The following is a 14,267-nucleotide window of genomic DNA, read 5'->3' as shown; positions in this document are numbered from 1 at the left end:
TTAATAAAAATAATGCTATATAATTTAATAGATCGCATTAATTTTATAAAAGAATTTAGAAGTTACTTATTATGTCTTATACATAGCAAAAACAGCAATTTTTCCAAAAAACCAATTTTTCTGAAAAAAATCGAAATTTTTCCGGTTTTTTTCCAGTAATTTGAAAAAAGCAGCTTTTTAAAACTATACGAAACATGATATAAATGATTCCAAGTACATATCCAAATAAAAAATACTTTCCTCACATTTGAATAATGTATAAGAATATAATGAGAGCTTCATATTATGATTTTTAAACTTACAAGAGAAGTACGGTGAATGGAAAAGTACGATTTGAGTGTACATAATCTAGTATTCATGCGATATACAGAGTGAAAACAAGTCGAAAATGTTTAATAAACATATGTCCGATTCCGAACGGTTTCGGAGTTCTTGAATATTGAAGAAAACATGAATCGTAGTAAATATTGTTTAATGTTCGTTATTCTTTAATTTAATTCTTATATTTAATGCTTTACAAAAACAATTCAAAAATTCTCCGTCGACTTCGACACACTTTCTAGCACGAATTAATAAATTGTTTCGAACTTAATGACAAATATTTGGAGTATCGCGGATGATATCGGCAGCGTTAAATATCAGTTGCCATAATTGTTCTGCATTCTGAATCTCATTCTGATATTTTTCCTTTGGGGACGAATGAAAGATCTCAACTAGATCTTTCATTCGTCCCCAAAGAAAAAAAATCCAATGATGTAAGGTCGGGACTTCTCGCTAGCCATTTAATAAGAGCGTCCAGAGATCCTGGCCTCTTCCAATCCAATGAGGATAGTGATTACGGAGAAACGTGTTGACATTTTGGGGACGAATGAAAGATCTAGGCTGCGTCCCGTCTATCAGAAAAAAAATTCAGGATTCAGAACAACAGATTAACGAACATTAAATAACATTTACTACGATTTATGTTTTTTTACTTCAATATCCCGTAACTCCGAAACCGTTTGGAATCGAACATATGTTTATTAGACATTTTCGACTTATTTTCATATGCTGAAACCGCTGTTTTGGCACTGTATACAGAGACACCCTGTATAAGAAGAACAAGAAATGTACATAATGTTTTACTTAATATACGTAATGTTTTATTTGGAATTAAGAATTTGTTTTATTGACATCGATCAAGTTCGACCCTCGCTTCGCGCATTCTAATATATGGCATTCCCTTAAGAGGATTCTAAAGCCGTCTGTTTTATCGATTCAACAGAATTTACACACATACCCACAAATTTTCGTAACGCATTTTTGTATCAAATTAGGTAGCTGAGTCTAATTCTAAGAATTTAACAACGTTTATTCATGTAAACTCTAGTCTGTGAACTACTATTTCAGTACGGATTGCAAAGCTTTTATATCAAGCAAATATTGTCGCGATGTTGATAGCTCGATGCTATATTGGATAAAAAATGATAAAGACCTTACTTAAAAAATTTTTTCCGTTCTCAATATAACCTGCATCTCATAGATATGATTAATGCGTATACTTTAATTCTGAAAAAAGATTTTTAAATCTATAAAAAAAATTACGACACAAAAATTATTGCGTGTAGTCGGTGAAACAGACGACTATAGAATCCTTTTAATGACTATTTGCAAGAAATTAATTTTAGAAAAGGAGATAGAATTGGAGATGAATATTATAGAAAGATTTTCGAAGAATCCAAGACGGCTAGTGTTATAAATTTAAATTTTTCTAGTTCCAAAGAATCAGTTTACAACTGTATATATAAAAGAAAAATATAATAAATTAAATATGTGTAATTTTGTGATTTTTACCTGCTAGTAAGTAAATTGACTAAAAATAATAATATATATGAAATAAAATAAATTTAATAATCTCTATCATTCGACTATCCCCCCCTCGAGTTCAAAAGTTTCAAATCTAATTTGCTCTCCCCCTAAATAAAATCCTGATTACGTATGATAATAAGCATCGAATAAATGATTAGGATGATTAGGATGATTACGTTACGTAAGTATCCGTATTAATCAGAACAAAAATACTGCAACCCTCGATAGCTTTTACATTGCATCATAAAACGTATAATATTTCCATGAATATTTAATCTATAAATTGACGAATGAGCATATATATTGCGCCAGAAATTGTAGCACACGATGTACGTATGTGTATATGCGCGTGCGCGCACGCGAATGTGTGGCTGTGTGTGTGACTCTTGCTCGTCATAATTATAATGTAATGTAAACAACATGCGAAAACACTTTAATACGTAAAAATTACGACAATATATGGTAACGTAAATTGTCGTATTAATATTAACTAAATAATAAGAAAGTATACCAGCAATGTCTAATCTCTCATTATTATTATTGCATAAAGAGATTCATCGAATTAATTTTTATCTAGCTATCAATCATGCATAAAAAAGTTGCGACTTATACAGATTACAGCTGTAATTATTTTATCTTGTTTACAGTTATCTCAGCCAATTCTGTGGAGTAACTTCGTAGCAACGCATGACACGTACCATCAAAACGGCAAGTCATTAGAAGTTATAATTAATAATTAATCCATGCGTAATGTCCTCAGAAAATCTGAGATTTTCAAAAGATTTTCATCATATTGTTAACAATCCGATCTCAAAACCATACCCTTGAAACAAATAATGAAATAATACACGGAAGAAATGATTTTGTTATAAAACATCTAAAAATTTAATTAAAATTAATTAAGTTAACGGTATTGTGACTCCAAGATTCGATACTTTGTAAAAATGCCTATGTGAATTTCCGCAATGATTAATATGTAAATTATATACATTCGTGTGTGAGTAATTATATATTTTTAAAATTTAGACAGTACAAATCTGAAAACAATTTTATTGGACCATCAAAATAATTACGTAGGAAATTCAAGCATAATGAGCAATGTTGCAAAATATTTTAACATTCTAGCAATCAGTTTAAGCATCCTACATGATTATTTTAACTGTCCAACAAATTTATTTTCAGATCTGTATCTGGCTGAATTTTTAAATACTTCTGCAAAACCGTTCTTTCCGTGTATCTATTCCACGGGCAATATTATGTTCTTCTTGTGGTAAAAAAAAATAAGAAATTTTTTGAAAATTTTAGTACTTTCGTATGTTGGAAAATGTTTTACCGTATGCATGCAAGGATATTCTTAAAAAGCAATTGCATGATAGATATATAAATCGACTGTATTGAATTTTCTTGAATTTAAAAAAGTTTAAAAATCTAAAAGTTGAAAAAATGGAAAATCTGCGTTCTATATTGTCGATATGTAAATGGATATGTCCGAATTTATTTTGCAATACATTATTCATCAGAATCATTAACGGGATTAAAAGATTTCTGTGTACGTAGATTCCATATTTTCAGATAAAATAATTTAAAATACTCTCTATTTTATCTTGTTTTTATGTAATTCATATTAATTTTTTGTTTTTATGTAATTTATAATAACGTCAAAGCTTTTTAATTATGAGATAATAATTATTCATAAGTACCAGTGAATGTCGCGTAGTGTCTCGTTTATACAGCACGTAGAGAAATCTCATTCCTACGAAATATTCTGCGAATAGGATTAGAGAATGAACTGCCCGTATATATTTATTCGTTAAAGAAGAAGCTATTTTCGAGCGAAAGACAGGATTTAATCTGGATGCAACAAAACTCTCCGCGTATCCATGGTTTATGAAATGACATTTCGCTCACGTCGAAAAAATATGGGCGATCAATATGGGATTGTGATTATGTAAAACACGGAAAATCCCAGTCTACCTGAAAGTAATTGGAACATTCGCCCTAGAGATTTTTTGGATCGAACGCATTATGCACCGTGTTCCATGCATTTTTTGCGAGTTACGAGGGCGTCGTATATACTGCATCGTTTTATTTTACGAAGCGTGGCGCTCCACTGTTTGCGGTCTGAGTTGAGTATTCGCGTTGAGTGTGTGAGGAAACACGTTCTCTCTCTCTCTCTCTCTCTCTCTCTCTCTCTCTCTCTCTCTCTCTCTCTCTTTCTCCAGCGAGTTGTCGATATGTACACAAACATTAGAGGGAGGGCGAGGGGGTAGAAGTGTATATATCTCGCCATTCCCTCTTGATGCACTCACCAAGATACGCATGCATTTTTATAAGCTGCCACAAGCGGATATACCTTCCTTGATCCATATCTCACTTTACGTCATACTCACGATAAACACGAAAAAATAAGTTCTATAATTATTATTTATCCTCGAAACAAAAAGAACATATCAGTAGGGAGATCCTGAGTAGTAATGAAAGTATAAAGTTACGAATTAATATAAAGTTGGAACGAATGCAGATAATAATACAAAGAATTTAAAGAAAATAATCAAGATCTAAACGTGTCATAAAATGTCATAAAATGTGTATAGATAAAAAAAGGCATATTTTTTCTTTTTTTAAAATATTCTTAATATAAAAAATTAAGTAAAAGGTATTTTATAGTTTATAGAGAAAAAAAAGATATTTTTTTAGAATAAAATTGCAACAGTCAAGATAAAAAAAGAGTCACTAATAATCATCAATTGCCAAACTATCCATAATCTAGTAATAGAAATGTAAAAACTTTCATTAATCATATTTTTCCGTTTACTGAGTATAATAAACGTACTTCTTTTATAAATGTTGTTAATATATATTATGTAGGTGCTTAACTAAAAAGGAACAACAAAAAATTACATCTTCATGCACATATATTTAAAATGCAGCAAGGCATTTCGAGATGTGAAAGCTTGTGCGCTTGAAAGAAAGTTGTCCCGGCTCTTCTAACATCTACCCAGCAGGTGCACTCACGTGATTTACTTGTCTCGGTTGATACATGCTCCGACTCATCACAAAAAGACTTGGTCGCTATAATGCCGTATTGATAAAGATAATGACAGTATGCTCTCCTAATAGCCTAATGCGACAAAGACAAGAATAGTAAATAATAAGTCTGGTCGTTGGAGCAAATAATAAGTCTTTTTTGCATTACAAAGCAACCCTTTTCATTAGTCCTATTTACAGATATAGTGTAGCGATCCATTCATGCCGTAACAAGCTACTTCACCAACTAATAGGACATATTCTTTGTATTATATGTCATTTTTTTTATGAATTTATTTTAAAGGTGAGAAAATAATATACGCATAGCTTATTTTCGAAGCAGCATAAGTTGAATTTTAACATCATGAATTTTAATGAGATGAGTATGCATGCTGCTGTGGCATATTTATCTTACCAAGATTTTGAAACTGGAACTACACCACCTTTAAAATAAGCAGCTTACATCTATATATGCAATGCATACGTACGCCATAATATTCCCTATTGTAAATAATCTAACAATAAGTATAAAAGTAATTTCTTGAAAATAAGAGACTATATAAAAATATTGTTTATATAATGTGAAATATAGGTTGTTTGTTATTTCATTCGCATTATTACAAACTATTTAGTATAATTTCCTATTTTTCAATGAAAATTCATCTTTTTCTTTATTCGTGCGTGTCGACATAAATCACGCGAAACAAGCTAACCACTTATTAAGCAATCGCCCTATCGGGTGGCCAATTATTCAAATACGATTGAATAAATACATAAGTAAGCGAGAGATAGTTAAGTCGATCTGGAGCAACGCGATGTCGTTTGTATACATATAAGAGATACCATCGAACGAGCGGTCGTTATTCGCCGGGATTTTCTTGTCGTCGAGCGCACCTTTTTCGTATTGGATGTGCAATGTTGGGGAAGAGAAAGAGTTTGTTTCAAAAGAATAGCATAAGAAATTCCGAGTGCTCCAGCATGAAGACCACCTAAACAACCTCGCGTTTTCTGTCATCATTTCAAAGCTTATACGCGCATACGCCCACGGATAATGGTGACGAATGCTCGTGCAGTGTTTTTCTTAATTATTTCGATAAGTGTTTCAAATGACTGCTTCGAGGCGACAGCGGATGTCAACGTGAATAATGCATGTTAAGAAATGTTTGAGATTATTTTTAGTAGATATTATCGCATTAGCTGTTTATTTTTACTACGAATCATAACGTAATTCGTTTATGAAATGTGTTCTCTCGTTTAATGTCGGAAGGTATATAAGCTTCTCTCACTAAGAGAGAAATTGAGATTTCAAAAAATATTATGTAGATATTACTCTATTGTAGATATTACGATATACGGCGATTATAATATACATTCAATGTACAGACTGACTTGTGCAAACTGTTAAACTTTCAATCTACAGATTGTTTGACGAAAAAGTCAATATTTATCAAAAGTCGATCTTTCTTTTAAAAAAAGTCAACGTATCGATCATTACAGTCTTCCAATTGTAAATAATATAAAATAAAGATTTTGTAGCAAATTGCACTGTAGGGATATAAATATATATCTTATATTTTCATGTAATTTTAAGACGTTTTATTTTAATAGAATTTGAATTGGAATATTATATTAACTTACATAAAATTAATAAAAATCGAAAATGATTAAAATATAAATAAATGATAAGTGATAAATATAAATAAAATTTAAAATTAAATTTAAATTATATTTAAGCTTTTTAAATTAAATTGTCGCTTAAATTGCTTTCATGAATTATTTATATATTCAGAGACCACAAATTTTATATAATTGCGTTGAGAAAAGATGTCATTATATACGTTTAATAACGTGACATGATAAAATAATGTACATTGATCACGTCGATCGTTCGACAACTGATTATACCGAACAATTCCGCGTTTTCTTTTTTATAGACATTAAGCGAGAGGTTAGAGGGACTTGATTAAGTAAGACATCGATCAGGCATTTCCCGTTCTTCTATTCTCTGGCCTGCAGTCAACATTCTTTTCATCAGTTTTCTCGGAATACAATTTGACAACATGCAGAGAGGCAATCGCGACGTCCCGCAGCCTCATCGGATTTTATGAGAATGCATGTCATTGACTCTATTGTGCAGCTTATGGACCCCGGCGAGAACAGACACAAAAAGACTCTTTTCTCGAGGTGCTCGTAAGAAACCAAGAAAATTCTCTGCATATGATGTCCCATTATTGTTCATTTTAAGCGTTTCAACAGCAGGTATATGAAAGACTTTTATTTCCGCGCCATAAAAATATTTGACAGAGATATTATCTAAGATTGTTGCGCGGGAAATGATATTAGAAATTAATACGTAAGAATCGTGACCGATATTTTAATGAGTGCAATACAATCGCACTCATATAATGCACTATATATACAATACAATTGTATATTCATTCACAATTTCTATCTATACTTTTTAGAACATTCTGGAAATTCGATATTTTATAATAAATTAAAATCATATGATTATTTTAAATGCGTGAGTTATAAAATAATTATTATGCATACATTTTTTTCTCTAAATCATTTACTATCGTAATTATATTATATAATCACTAATTACTATCAACTCAATAAACTGAAACTTGAATTAAGTAAAATATGTTAGCAAAAAAAGTAATTTCCTTAGTACTTCACAAAATTTTTCGAAAAAAACCTTTCCGGTATTATGGTATATCCTGTAGTAACTATGTGCTCTGACGGGTTAAGCGTGCGTAATAAGGTTAATGGTCCCCGACAGGCACCTTGTGGTGAGAAGAACCGCACTACGACGTCTCGAGACTTAAACGTGTCGCTTTAAATAGTCGATCAACCACTTAATGTCTCTCGATTATGCCAATTTGAGGAAAGTAGCGCGCGTCATGCCACTCGGATTTTCAGCAAACTATTACCTCAGTCTGAATACGTACTAAACACGCAACTATATTTTGATTTTTATCACAAGGCTTTTTGCTGCAAGATATTTATTATTAAAGATATTTTATTATTAAAAATTCAAAAGTTGCAAATTTAAAAAGTCATTGAACGACTGAGTCAAATTTACATTGGAAACAGAATTAACTTATGTTAATTTTCCACGTTCCTACGGTCGTAAAATACTTGCAAAATTTACCGACTTTTCAAAATTACTCTATACCATTATTTTGTAATAATTTAACAATGAAAAAATTCTCACTTACTGTTAACGCCGATATTTGCAATTTGCATCGATGAGCAGATGGAATTAAATGCTAGTAATCTATAGATATATTACTATTCGACGATTTTTTGAAAGATATCGAATAAAGGCCTACAAAACAGGAAGAACTCACGGCCGGTTTATCGCGAATTCATTATCGAGTTCGTTTAAATTTGTCGACTAGGTACTTTGTTTCACTCTGCTGCCTCGAACGTTGGATGAAATCTCAATACATGGATCTTTTCGCGCGTGACGTACGCGAACAGGGATTCGTTCGAAATTAAATCTTTTTCGATATCCCTTTTGACGTAATTCGTTTTAATTTTAGCTCGCTTCCGTGCTTCGGCCTTTATGGAAACAATGTACATACCTATAGAGACACGATAGAAATTTCTCGAAAGAGGAAATGCGCAAGCTAACGTTCAAACAAACGTTCTGTTTAACTTTTTCCTCTTCTGGTATCTTTTACAGATCTATAAAAACGATCAGGCGGAAGTGAGATGTTGTTTATTTTAATTCACGGGCTACGTGTTCAAACGGAGTTATTGAAAAATGAAACTGTTCAAACATACTTCGCAAATGCGTTTTGTCGAATAAATATTTTATCGACTTTTCGTATGATGATATTTTACCAGATATTGTATGATCTCGATTGTATAACCGTTAAATACTATGCAAAACTTTTTTCTTATAACTTTTCAATAGTTATTTTTTTTAATTAAAAAATAGAGATTTTATCCATCTTGGTAGTAAAATATTGGAAGAAAGGAATTTCAATTTATGCGATGCATAATTAATTTATTTATATATTGGTAATCAAGTAAACAATTTCGCTTAGCATTTCATATTTAATCGTGAATAGTTAATGATAATGCATAAACTATTTATATACGGAAACAATGAATTATACAGATTATACTTCATAAATATAAATTTACTTAATACACAAAAGAAATTTGGAGAAAACAGGATAATATAGGAGTCAGGCGCGGTAATCATTGCGCAAATAATATTTAATACATACATAATATATATATATTTATCACCCAAAAAAAAAATATTATGCCATTTAGCGGTTCCGTGTTAATGTCAGAGGATTTTCTATTTATATATGACCTCAAGAGGATACTCTACGAAATAAAGGAATTTCGTATAACCCTAAAGTATTGAATTTAGGATTGCGATCCTCTCAATACTAGAGGAATGTCTTGTATGTACTGACGTGAACGCGTATTACTGTAGCACGTAAATGACAAATCTCTTTTAACAAATAAGCGTGTCGCTAGTATTTTGTATATCCTTTTATTTCAAAAGGCTATTCGAGTTATTATAATAGAATTTTCTATAGAGGAATTTATTTTTGATCGTAGCTCATATGTCCTCATTTTTATAGATGAATACATGTTATAAATATACGCACCTGATTAATGTAAGATTAATGTAAGATTTTTTGCTTAGAGGAAATGCTAAGAGGAATTCCCCGCTTATCGGCAGAATATTTTTTTGGGTAATATAAGCATCGATTTGAGTAAATATTATCTAATAATGATGAAATATGCATCAATTTTGTGGAAAATTTATTTTATTCAAGAAATTACGGAGATGAATTTTGTGCACGTACAAAAAATATGAGATTTTTATTGAAAGCTTATTTTGTACATATTCCGCGCGCGCGCTCGAAATTGACTTTCATCAAATGACATTTCTAGAATTTCTACTATGATGATTGAAATTTCAATTATATTACGACAAATAGATATTTGTGACAACAAAATTACATTTCAACAGAAATTTACATGCATTTTTCTACACAATGATATACAAAGCTCAATCACAAAACGATAATAAATCGGCTCAATTTAGGCTCTTTATGATTTATCGAAAACGTTATAACAATTGGAGGCAAATAGATAGGTACTCTTTAATGATCGTAAAAAAAATCGATTTTTAAAAAACTAATATAAGCTCAACAAAAGTCCAGTAAACCTCGTTGTCTTCGGTAGTAATAAACACGATGATTTGTTATGGACTCAGTCGTGTCGTGGAAACAGACGATAAAACCGTGTTCGAAACGAGCGAGGTTTAAACACCCGATCAGACGACAGCGGTCACACGAATTGCAAGATTAGCTCGGAAGCGAGTCCGCTATTATCCGGGCGCTTAACGTTAAGAGACGTAAACGTCGAAAGCGTACTCGAGACTCAAGTATGCCTCTTTAACATAGACGAAGAGAAGTGTTCGGAGACATCGGACGGTCGACGCGGCGCCGGTCTGCGCATTTCGTAAATATTTGGTAGTGATATCGTTGCAGACGGCAGAGTGCAACGACGAGAAAAGTCGGACCGCGGTGATATACTCGTGAGAAAAAAGCAGCCAAGCGAAAGGTGCTAATCCGCCGTGCTTTTCGGAAAAAATTAAACGAGCACCAGCGAGAGGAATAAGGTAAAAGTCCGCGCGACTGTAATGATAATAGGAGAGGGAAATTGTGAGAATATACAAAAATTTACGTGCGCGGATTTAGAAACAAAAAGTAGTGAAAGAACTGTGAGTACGTCCCCAAAAATATGAAACCTTTACACACATATCACGTAATACTACACAAGAAGAATGGTTTGCTAAAAATATCGATTTGAAAATAATTTTGTTGGATCATCAAAGTAATTATGTAAAACATTTCAATGTTGATGACAATATTACAAATAGTTTTAATATTACAGCAACTAGTTTCGTCTTATATGATTGTTTTGATGGCCTAAACAAAATTATTTAATTACAAATCTGTTACATTTTTAAGCTTCAGCAAAACCGTTTTGTTCGTAACGATGTTATTAACTATTTGTGCGCGCGCATTGTGTGTGTGTGTGTGTGTGTGTGTGTGTGTTTCTTATGTAGTTTCTTATGTAGAATGAATGAAATGGAAAGTTATTTTTTAAAAGTAACAAGTTACAGTTATTCGTTACTTATCCGTTACATTTTTTAAATTGATAACCACCAATCACAGCGGACGAGTGTCTAAGGGCTTTCTAGTCTCAAGTGACTTGTATCCAATCGAACCATGTTCAATCGTGTGCAAAATAACGATGAAAGTAACTTTAAAATTCGTTACCGTTATCAAAAAATGTAACTGTTACCGTTACAGTTATCAAAAAAAATATAACGCAATTTCCAATAAAGTTTCTAAAAAGGTAACTGTAACTTCGTTGCAAGTAACGAGTTACTACTGGAAATAATGTTGTCGGTCTATCAACAAAATAATTATGTAGAACGCTGAAACTAGCTTCTCGAATATCAAAACTTTTTGCAACATTACTCATCATACTTGAATTTTCTATGTAATTATTTTAATGATGCGACAAAATTATTTTCAGATCTATATCTAAATATAAATTTTATTAAATTTTAGCAAATTCTTTCCGTGTATGAATCTATAACAGCATATTTCAATATACTTTAAAATAAGATAATTATTAGTAATTTATGTGATATAATGTTTATTATTCATTTTAATCAATTTTATACATTTCGAATTCTGCAGTATTTCACTATAAAACTTTGATACGATAGAGTCGGATACAAATATTGGTTAAAGTACCATTTAAACATACATAATAGGATTTAATAGGCTCATATAGAACATTTAATCGATAACCCTCGTTACGTTGCATCGATAATGATACGCGAGTGTGAAGAACCAAATTTATAAAAGCGCTCGACAAGCGGTTGGAATTTCGCTTTATCGCGGTTGCTCCGCTTACAAACCAGGAACACGCCGTAAAAATTTATTTCAACCAACGCGCGAGGCTTGAACGCGATCTAAACAATGCACGTTAGTTGCGAAAAAAAAGGAGAAAACAAAATATGCGGGAACAAAGCAAAAATCACTGGAGCACGTATCGATTTCGATACATCGATCTGCTGACGGGCAGATTCATTGTTTCGATATTTTCCATCGCATATTTTAATTGACACTCGAGAAGCGCGTCGCGAGAACCATCCACACATCAACGCGCATTGTGCGGAGGCTCAATGCCAATCGCCGGGAAGCGTAACCGTAACGCATCTCTGTGAGAAAAAGTATTAATTTTTCTTCCGAATAGAATGGGATGAAAAGTCGAGTGCTCTTGCGGTGGAGCGAGCAAAAATCTGCCGATTTCTTTCAAATCGAACGAGCACAATGAGAACACATTTAAAACCTTCTAATTTAGGCGGGGTGCTTTTTATATGTAACAATATCTTTTTCATTCAATACACAATATCCTGTCAACTGCTAACATTTCATATAAATGCCATCATAAAAGTATTTATTAATTCGTAATTTTAATTGTAAAGAAACTTAAATATATTGAAATAATGAAGTAATCTTACTATTGATAAAAATTACCTTGTAAAAGCTATTTTTCTTCAAACTTGAAAATATATTTTAGAAAGTTGTACGGTATATTAGTAGAAAGTGTTATCTCATGGAAAAATTTTCTGTAATCGATTGGAACTTTCTTCTCACTGTGCACTGTAACGTCGTTGTGATTCGCGATGTCGATGAATAGGATGTGTCTTCCAGTTATTTTACCGGTTTCTGCGAAATTTCAACCGCATTAAATCGAAGCACGTTCCTTATCAGCTATGCTCGACTCACTGTGTCATAACGTAGCTGCCGAGCCAGCTATTTTCATAGGAAAACAGATTCATGATACTTTTCAAGTTCCATTCAATCCCTCACATGAATTCGTGGTATTTTTTTTTCCGGATTTTAAAACTACATACGTCAAAAGCATTATAACTATGCAAAGTAATACAATAGTAACATTAGGTGGATTTCCTTTAATGTGTAATGTATGAAGTTTTTCCTTCGAATGATATAAATACATACATCAATAATTGATGTACAGGTTACTTTTTTGCTGATTAAATGTAAATATTTTAGAATAATATATACTCATTTAATTATGATTCTGTAGATTTAAAGAGCAGTTACATTTTACCAGTGAATATAATAGTACATGGATTATATTATATTTGGGATTGTACAGTGCAATGGTGTGCAAAGCTTTAAGCGTTAAAGAGCATTAATTCTGGAATGCTTCTAGATTAATTTTAACGCGCGCCGTCATGAACGTAATTTATTTTCTAATGTTTTGTAATTGGATAAGAATATTACTTTACTATATGTATAAAATACTATAAATTAATAAAAATTATTCTGAGTGCTAAAAATTAGTAAAAATTGGCTTTTCTTATAAAAATGCTTTAGTCTAATATTAACTTGCTATGGTAATACAGAAAAATTAATCTCGTATTCTCTAATTAAAAATAATTGTGCGAATGGTGTGGGGCATCTTAATCGTAAGATAGCAAAAAGAAGGAAAATTAATTAAAATGCTGAGGCTAAACAAAGATATTGTGAGCGTTTTTCTCTATATTCTACGAGAATAGCGCGACAGATCCGGAAAAGTCGAAGATCGAGCATATTGACGCATCCTTCTTGTGAGCAGTACGCTATTTGCCGCGTGATAATGAAGCTGGTAGTTCATTAGTCGAAAAAAGCTCCGGTAGCTAACGTTATTGGACAATCCGGCTACCGTCAGTCGCTTTATGTCGCTTTTATTCGGTCCTTTATTCGCGTTCTCCCTTTATTCTCTCTACTCTCTTCCTCTCTCTCTCTCTCTCTCTCTCTCTCTCTCTCTCTCTCTCTCTTGTTCTTTCTCTCCCATCCTTTTTGTTGGTGGCAAATCTCTCTCGCTGCGTAGCTCTGCGGAATCGCAGCCTCAGTCACTGTTCCACTCCAGGGATTAAGTGTATATCAGATGATACGAGATTCCGTAGAATTGAATGTGCCACTGGCGACAGTACAGTATCAACGATATATATGTGTATATATATATATTGTGTATGTATATGTATAATATGTATGTGTGTATATGTATACTAGGAGGGAGAAGGGGAATTATTCTGTTATTTTATCGAGTACCTGGGATCGAACACGCCCGCGGGCTTGACCGAGGTGCCCCGTTCGTGCGTTGTTGGTCCAGCGAAAAGGTGGGCGTGCATATTTATCGCATAGTCAAGGTTTGTTTAAGCAACGATAGTGATTTGCATTTTTGTCAAAAGAAGCGCAGTCACGCGATTTACTAGACGTCAGCTAGTTGCTACCTATAATTGTTATGGCATAAAA

The sequence above is a fragment of the Mycetomoellerius zeteki genome, unplaced genomic scaffold (assembly GCF_001594055.1).
Source record: "Mycetomoellerius zeteki isolate Tzet28-1 unplaced genomic scaffold, Tzet1.0 scaffold120, whole genome shotgun sequence".
NCBI lineage: Eukaryota > Metazoa > Arthropoda > Insecta > Hymenoptera > Formicidae > Mycetomoellerius > Mycetomoellerius zeteki.
This window is presented reverse-complemented; position numbering follows the sequence as displayed.